Source organism: Microcaecilia unicolor, chromosome 1, assembly GCF_901765095.1.
Source record: "Microcaecilia unicolor chromosome 1, aMicUni1.1, whole genome shotgun sequence".
In the NCBI taxonomy this organism is placed as follows: Eukaryota; Metazoa; Chordata; class Amphibia; order Gymnophiona; family Siphonopidae; genus Microcaecilia; species Microcaecilia unicolor.
The window spans coordinates 389,477,425-389,485,949 of NC_044031.1; positions in this window are offsets into that span (position 1 = coordinate 389,477,425).

The following is an 8,525-nucleotide window of genomic DNA, read 5'->3' on the forward strand; positions in this document are numbered from 1 at the left end:
AGAGTTTCTTCACCCTCCGTCCAAATCATAAAAATGTCATCGATGTACCGGTAGTATTTTAGAGGTTTGGTCTGGTGTGTATTCAGAAATGTCTCTTCCAGCTCAGCCATAAAAAGGTTGGCATATTGGGGTGCTGTCCTGGTGCCCATCGCAGTGCCCATTATTTGCAGATAGATATCATTGTTAAAGCGGAAGTAGTTGTGAGTTAAAATGAATTTGATTAATTTTGTAATAGTTTCTGGTGAGTATTGATGGTCCAGTGTGGATTTTTTTAGGAGTCTTCCACATGCAGCTATGCCATCCGCATGTGGAATGTTGCTGTATAGTGATTCTACATCCATCGTGACCAGAAGGGTGTTAGGTGGTAGTTGCTTGATATTTTTCAATTTATTCAGAAAGTCTGTGGTGTCTTGTATGAAGCTGTTAGTTTTGTGTACGAGAGGTTTCAGAATTCCCTCTATGAATCCAGATATTTCTTCCGTGAGTGTGCCAATACCTGATATGATTGGTCTGCCAGGGTTTCCCGGTTTGTGGATCTTGGGTAGCATGTAGAATGTGCCCACAGCAGGCTGGTTTGGTATGAGTTTCTTCAGGCTAGGTTGCGCTTGTGTAGGAAATGTTTTGATAAGGTCTTTCAGCTGTTTTGTGTAATCCTGTGTGGGGTCCTCAGTTAGTTTCCTGTAGTATTTATTGTCTGAGAGCTGTCTGTGCCCCTCTTCAATGTATTTTTGTTTGTCCATAATTACCACTGCGCCTCCTTTGTCTGCGGGTTTGATGATAATGCGTTCGTTAGTTTGTAGGGTTCTTATGGCCGCTCTTTCTGGTGGGGTAAGATTGTACAGGATTCTCTTTTGTTTGTTGGAAAGTTGGGATTTCACCCTATGTCTAAACTTTCTATGTAATTATGCAGCTTGTAGTTTTGTCCCTCCTGTGGGGTGAAATAAGTGTTCTTTTGTTTAAGACTGTATTCCGGTCTGTTTGGTGTCCCTTCAAACCCGCAGACAAAGGAGGCACAGTGGTAATTATGGACATACAAAAATACATTGAAGAGTGGCACAGACAGCTCTCAGACAATTATCTGCATTACCCAGGCAGGAAGGAAATATTACCACCCTTAAAAGGTTTCTGGTAAACAGTTAAAGCTTGTCAAAAAGAAGAAAATAAAGTCAGAGCTTTAATCCTGATGTAGCCTAGAACATAAGAATAGCCATACTGGGTCAGACCAAAGGTTCATGTAGTCCAGTATCCTGTTTCCAACTGTGGCCAATTCAGGTTACAAGTACCTGGCAGAGTCCCAACAAGTGACAAGATTCATGGTACGTAATCCCAGGGATAAGCAATGGTTTTCCCCAGGTCTGGATTAGCAGTTTATGGACTTTATCCTCCAGGAATTTGTCCAAACCTTTTTAAAACCCAGCTATATTAACTGGTTTACCACTTACTCCGGCAAAGAGTTCTAGGGTTTAACTATACGCTGAGTGAAAATATATTTTCTCCTATTTGTTTTGAATATGCTACTGTTTGCACTGAAACCAAGTGGGTGCAGCTTGAAACATAATCATGTTGGCTTTCAGACCTTGTTTTTCCTCTCTCCAAAAGGCATCCTTTCTCAGGATAAATTGAGAGAATAAAGGCCCTGTTTAGTAAGCTGCACTAAGGACAAGCTAGTGTTTGTTTAGCGCGTGCTAAACGCTAAAGACACCCATATATTCCTATGGGTATTTCTAGCGTTTAGCGTGCTAATTTTAGCAGGCATTAATAAACACTAGCAAGCCTTAGAAAACAGGGCCTTAAGTTTGGAAGGTACTTACCCACTGAACCATCACAGTAAATTCCTGTTGTGAGGAGGTGGCCAAAACAGCAAATAGGATGCTAGGAATTATTAGTAAAGGGATAGAAAATAAGACAAAGAGGGGCATTTTCGAAAGAAATGTCCAAGTTGCAATTTGGACGTCTTTGCAAAACATTGAAATCCAGAGGCGGGGAAAACCATATTTTCGAAAAAAGATGGACGTCCATCTTTTGTTTCGAAAATACCATCAGAGACGTCCAAATCCTTAAATTTGGACATCTCTACATTTGGATGTCTTTGGATTTGGACGTTTCTGACTTTCGGCGATTTTCGAAACCAAAGACGTCCATGTCTAAAACGTCCAAATGCAAGCCATTTGGACGTGGGAGGAGCCAGCATTTGTAGTGCACTTTTCCCCCTGACATGCCAGGACACCAACCGGGCACCCTAGGGGGCACTGTAGTGGACTTTATAAAATGCTCCCAGGAATATAGCTCCCTTACCTTGTGAGCTGAGCCCCCCAAAACCCACTACCCACAACTGTACACCACTACCATAGCCCTTACAGGTGAAGGGGGGCACCTATATATGGATACAGTGGGTTTGTGGTGGGTTTTGGAGAGCTCGCTGATTCCTCCACAAATGTAACAGGTAGGGGGGGTATGGGCCTGGGTCCGCCTGTCTGAAATGCACTGCTCCACTAAAACTGCTCCTGGGACCTTCATGCGCTGTCATAGACCTGAGTATGACATCTGAGGCTGGCATAAAGGCTGGCACGAAATATTTTTAAAGATGTTTTTTGCGGGAGGGAGGGGGTTAGTGACCACTGGGGGAGTAACGGGAGGTCATCCCTGATTCTCTCCGGTGGTCATCTGGTCATTTTGAGCACCTTTTTGTGCCTTATTCATAAAAAACACGTCTGGGTGAAAATGTCCAAGTGTTCATCAGGGACATCCTTGCTTTTTTCGATTATGGGTTAAAGATGTCCAAGTGTTAGGCACACCCAAGTCCCGCCTTCGCTATGCCTCCGACATGCCCCCTTGAAATTTGGACATCCTTGCGACGGACTGCAGTTGGAGATGTCCAAAATCGGTTTTCGATTATACTGATTTGGACGTCTCTGGGAGAAGGTCGTCCATCTTCCATTTTATGTCGAAAGATGGAAGTCCTTCTCTTTCAAAAATGAGCCTGAAAGAATATTATAATGCCTCTGTATTGCTCCATGGTGCGACCTCACCTTGAGTATTGCATTCAATTCTGGTTGCCATATCTTAAAAAGCTATATCAGAATTAGACAAGGTTTAAAGAAGGTCAACCAAAATGATTAAGGAGATGAAACTCCTCTCAAATGAGGAAAGGCTGAAGAGGTTAGGGCTCTTCAGCTTGGAAAAGAGACAGCTAAAGGAGGATATGGGGTTTGGTTATCAGCTTTATGGTGATGATTTGCAATTTTATTTTTCCATGCCTCCTATTGTGGAAGATGGTGTAAAATTGGTGGAGAGTTAAGACAATACTAGGCTTAAATGTGACCAAAATGCAGGTTTTTGTGATTGACTCGATCTGGTGAGCAGTGCCCTTATGCTGGGTTTCAGTTTGATTCTGTTTTTGTTCCTGTTTTGCCCTGTATTCATAGTTTGGGAGCATTTCTGGATACTATTTTGACTTTTTGACAGCAGGTGGCTGTGTTTTTTTAAAGTTTTGGCTGGTATCTATGCTCAAGAATTTTCTTTCTTTTGAGAATTTCTATACCGTGCTGCAGAGTTATGTGCTACCACATTTTGATTACTGTAATGCCCTTTTTTGTGGTCTTCCATGTACAACTTTTCGGGAATTACAGGTTGCACAGAACTCTGCAGTCCGGTTGCTTACAGGTGTTAATATGGTGGAACACATTACACCTCAGTAGCAGGGTTTGCATTGGTTGCCTGTCATGTGGCGCATTGAGTTTAAGATCCTTATGTTGATTTTTAAGTCATTAAGCCTGGCCTTCGCACAGAGTTTGTAGGCATATTGTCCTTTGCGTGCTTTGAGATCCCAGGGACAGGGTATGTTGGTTGTTTCTTCATTTCATCAGGTTCAGCTTGAAGAAATTTGTTTGCAGGTGTTCCTTCTTGCAGGACCTAGTCTGTGGAATGCTCTTCCCCTTGCCTTGTGCCAAGCACCCTCGCTATCTGTGTTTAAAAACCACCTTGTTGTTCTGTAAGGCTTTTTCTTGAAGAATTAGGAGTTTGATTGGGATATCAGTTGGGTAATGGGGGTGGTGTTGTATTGTTTGTGACAGTGATTTTATGTATATTTTTTATTGTACTCAGCCCAGATGTTTGGATATGCAGATTATAAATCTGTTTAAATAAATAAATATGATAGAAGTCTACAAAATACTTAGAGGCATATTTTCAAAGCACTTAGCCTTCCAAAGTTCCATAGGTTTCTATGGAACTTTGGAAGGCTAAGTGCTTTGAAAATGTGCCTCTTAGTGGTGTAGAACAGGTAAATATAAGTTGATTTTTTACTCTTTCAAAAAGTAGGGGAACACTCAATGAAGTTATATGGTACTACTTTTAAAATGAACAGGAGGAGATATTTTTTCACCCAATGAATAGTTAAATTCCAGATCTTGTTGCCAGAGGATATGGCAGTTTCATATCCTGGGCCCCTCCCAAATTGGATTCAGGCCCTCCAATGTCTGGTGGTTTGGCTGGTGGGGGTCTCCATGCCCCGCTAGCAGAAGACATCCCCCAGCACTGATTGTCGCCATGTTATTTGCCCTGTTTCCCCAACCCCCCACATGCATGCTCGGTTTTAGTGAAATTGAGCATGCATGAGGCTTCGCGCATGATCAATTCATTACAACTGTGCATGTGTGCCACGGAGGGAAGCAGGGCAGGTGGCATGGCAGCAAACAGCGCTGAAGGAAGGCTTTGGATGGTGGGGCTTGGGAACCCCGCCAGCCCAGGTATGTGGGGTTGTGGTGGGGGATGCAGAGCAGCAGGGAGGTGGGGCAAAATGTGTCTCCACCACTTTGGGCTCAGTCTCCCCCCAAAAAACTGAGGTCTTGCTATGTACCTGGGATATGGTATCAGCAGTTAGTGTATCTGGGTTTTGCTGCATTTTATCCCACATTTTCCCACCTATTTTAAAAAAGGTTTGAATAAGTTCCTGGAGGAAAAGTCCATAGTCTGTTATTGAGTTAGACATGGGGAAAGCAATTGCTTATCCCTGGAATCAGTAGCATGAATACTATTTGGGATTCTGCTTGTGACCTAAATTGGCCACTGCTGGAAGCAGGATACTGGACTAGATGGACCATTGGTCTGACCCACTATGGCTATTCTTATGTTCAATGCCTCCCTTTCTGGCTCCCTATGCCTAAACATTTTTTTTGTTACATTTGTACCCTGCGCTTTCCCACTCATGGCAGGCTCAATGCGGCTTACATGGGGCAATGGAGGGTTAAGTGACTTGCCCAGAGTCATAAGGAGCTGCCTGTGCCGGGAATCGAACTCAGTTCCTCAGGACCAAAGTCCACCACCCTAACCACTAGGCCACTCCTCCACTCCATTCTGAGGAAAAACTAAGTTACTTTAATCACATGCTTCAAAAAAATTCCATGACCTCAACAGGACGATCAGGCTTATTTTTTTTCACAGGGTCTATCTCCATACACTCACTGTTCTTCGGAGGAGTATTAGTTGAAGTGGAGAAAAGCTTCAGACAGTCTGCTCTCTCCCTTTACTAATCCCAAAGCACAAGTTATGAGTTCCCCTGGAAATCCAGTAGTTCCACTCTTCTCCCCTGCTTTGGGGCAAACTGCTAAATCAGGCTCCATTGATTGGACTCAAGGTTCTCTTAGCTTTAGGGACAGTTCCCTGTTCTAAGCTTCAGAGTTATCCTGACTCCTGAAGGGGTCATCTCAAAACCCCAACCTCCTGGGAAAGTGCATGGCTTTAATTGGGGAAAATTCTTTACTTGGGTTTTGTCTGCATTATGCTTATCATGCTCGCCACAGTGGGGGTAATTCTCTATAGAATTCCTAAAGTTAGATGCCGGGATGCATGCTAGGCATGGATTCTATATTGGCCTAAGTATAGGCAGTTAGGTGTGTAAATGCTGCTATTCTATAAGAACATAAGAATAGCCATACTGGGTCAGACCACTGGCCCATCTAGCCCAGTATCCTGCTTCCAACACTGTCCAATCCAGGTCACAAATATCTGGCAGAAACCCAATTAGTAGCAACATTTCATGCTACCAATCCCAGGGCAAGCAGTGGCTTCCCCATGTCCATTTCAATAACAGACTATGGACTTTTCCTTGTTTAAACCCAGATACACTAACCGCTGTTACCACATCCTCCAGCAGTGAGTTCCAGAGCTTAACTATCCCTTGAGTGAAAAAATATTTCCTCCTATTTGTTTTAAAAGTATTTCCATGTAACTTCATTGAGTGTCCCCTGGTCTTTGTACTTTTTGAAAGAATGAAAAGTTGATTTACTTCTACCCGTTCTACACTACTTAGGATTTTGTAGGTCGCAATCATATCCCCCCTCAGCCATCTCTTTTCCAAGCTGAATAGGCCTAATCTCTTTAGCCTTTCTAGAGGAGTTCCATCCCCTTTATCATTTCTGTCACTCTTCTTTGAACCTTTTTTAATTCCACTATATCTTTTTGAGATACGGCAACCAGAATTGAATGCAATATTCAAGGTGAGGTCGCACCATGGAACAATACAGAGGCATTATAATATTCTTGATGTGCATAAGTATTAGGCCTGTCCCTGCCTCTCCCAGGTTCACTCCCCCTTGCAGTTGTGCGCTATGGATTTTACACACACAGGTTACAGTATCCTAAGGACAGTTGCACAATTAGCACCAATTAACATTACTTATAACCAATTTAGTCTATGTGGGGAGGAGTCGACGCCCTATATGGGTACATTTGACTGAACACATATCTCATATAGTTACTGAAAATCTTAAGGCCCCCTTGGTAGTCCATTGGAAGGAATATCATCATTAAGTAAAAGATATTTGATGGAGGATAGTAGGTTCAGTAATTGAAGGGAGGGAGAGTGGTACTGTCAATAGAATATTGAACTATAGAGAATAGCATATGATTTTCCAGTTGAAATTGGTGATACCGGGAGATTTAAATTTAGAATTAGAGCAGATATCCCTGATATGAGTTTGACTGGGGGGGGGGGGGGGGGGGGCAGGGCTTGATGATACTGTGAATATGAGTGATATAAATAGTTTCATAAACACACCGCCACCATCTTCGCAGGAGAAATCCTTTACACATTCAGTTGATCTGGCACTAGCAGTATTGTAGGCAAGAATAAATAATGGGGAACCTTTGTGGGGGGTATGATACCGGACTCATAAGGGCTTTTGTTATGTATTTGCAGGGGATGGTCCTTGAGATAGCCCTTGTCGGGCGAAACATGATCATGTCAGACGCAGGTCCCCTTCATCTGACAGGAGTTAAAAATCTTTAAGCTATGTATTTGTGATAATCATTTAATGGCCAAGACTAAAGTAGTGCTAGCTTGAAGTTATATTATTATATTTAAAGTTTTTCAAAGAGGTCACGTGATGCTAGGCGACAGGGAGGATGCCGCTCGTTAGAGCTCTGGGTCCCCTCGGATAACAACTTCCCCTAGTGCCATCTAAAACCACTGAAAACCCCACAAAAAGTAAGGGAAGAGACCGGAACGCTCACGCAGTAAGCAGCTGTAACGCCAATCTGCAATACGGTCGGAATGGCCACAAAAACAAATCGGAAAGAGGGAGCCCGGAGCCGCGTGGGAGAGAGCAAGATGGCGGAGGCTAGCGTGACTGGCGAGTCCGTGAGTTCTGCCTGGGCGGCAGAGATAGCAGCAGAGGTCTCAGCCCTGCTAGAAGTATCAGTAGACCGAAAGCTTCAGAAAATATCCGATCAGATTGGGCAGATGGACGAAAAGTTGGAAAGTCTGCGCACCGATTTGACGGGATTTCAACAGAGGATGTCAGATGTAGAGGACCATTGTCAGCAATACGAAACCCAGCAAAAGGATTTGAAAGACCGGCTGGAAAAGTTAGAAGCAAAAGTCGAGGATCTGGAAAACAGATCGCGACGGAATAATCTCAGGCTGATCGGTTTGCCAGAGTCGATACGAGAAGTGGAGTTAGCAGGGTTTCTAGAATCATGGCTGCCCAAAGTGTTGAATATACCGAAGCTGGAGAAGGCGCTGAAGATAGAGCGGGCACACAGATTGGGGAGAGCAGGACAGAACATGGAGAGACCAAGAGTGGTAATTTGTAAAATACTCAATTATGCACACAAGCAAGAAATATTGAGGGAATGGAGACTAAAAGGCAAGATATTATATGAAGCCCGTAGCGTGCTCTGTTTTCAGGACTTTTCAGCCACAGTGGCAGCCCAGCGTCGACAATTTGCTGAAGTCTGCAAACGCCTCTTTGAAAAGAAAGCTCGATTTGCTTTGATGTTTCCAGCAAAACTAAGAATACAGCATGAGGCAGATCGCATGTTTTTAGCTCACATGTAGAAGCTTTAAAGTTTGTCAATCAAATGCTGGAGTGCGGGGGAGAAGAGAGTGAGCAAGTACAATCAAGGGGTCAGAGGAGTCCATAAGGAGAGCAGTTTGCCAAGAAAGGCTGAAATAACAGAAGAAGACGGCAGCGGGCGATAAAGTGGAATACCCAGAGTCAAAGGGAACTTGGACTAACATCAGA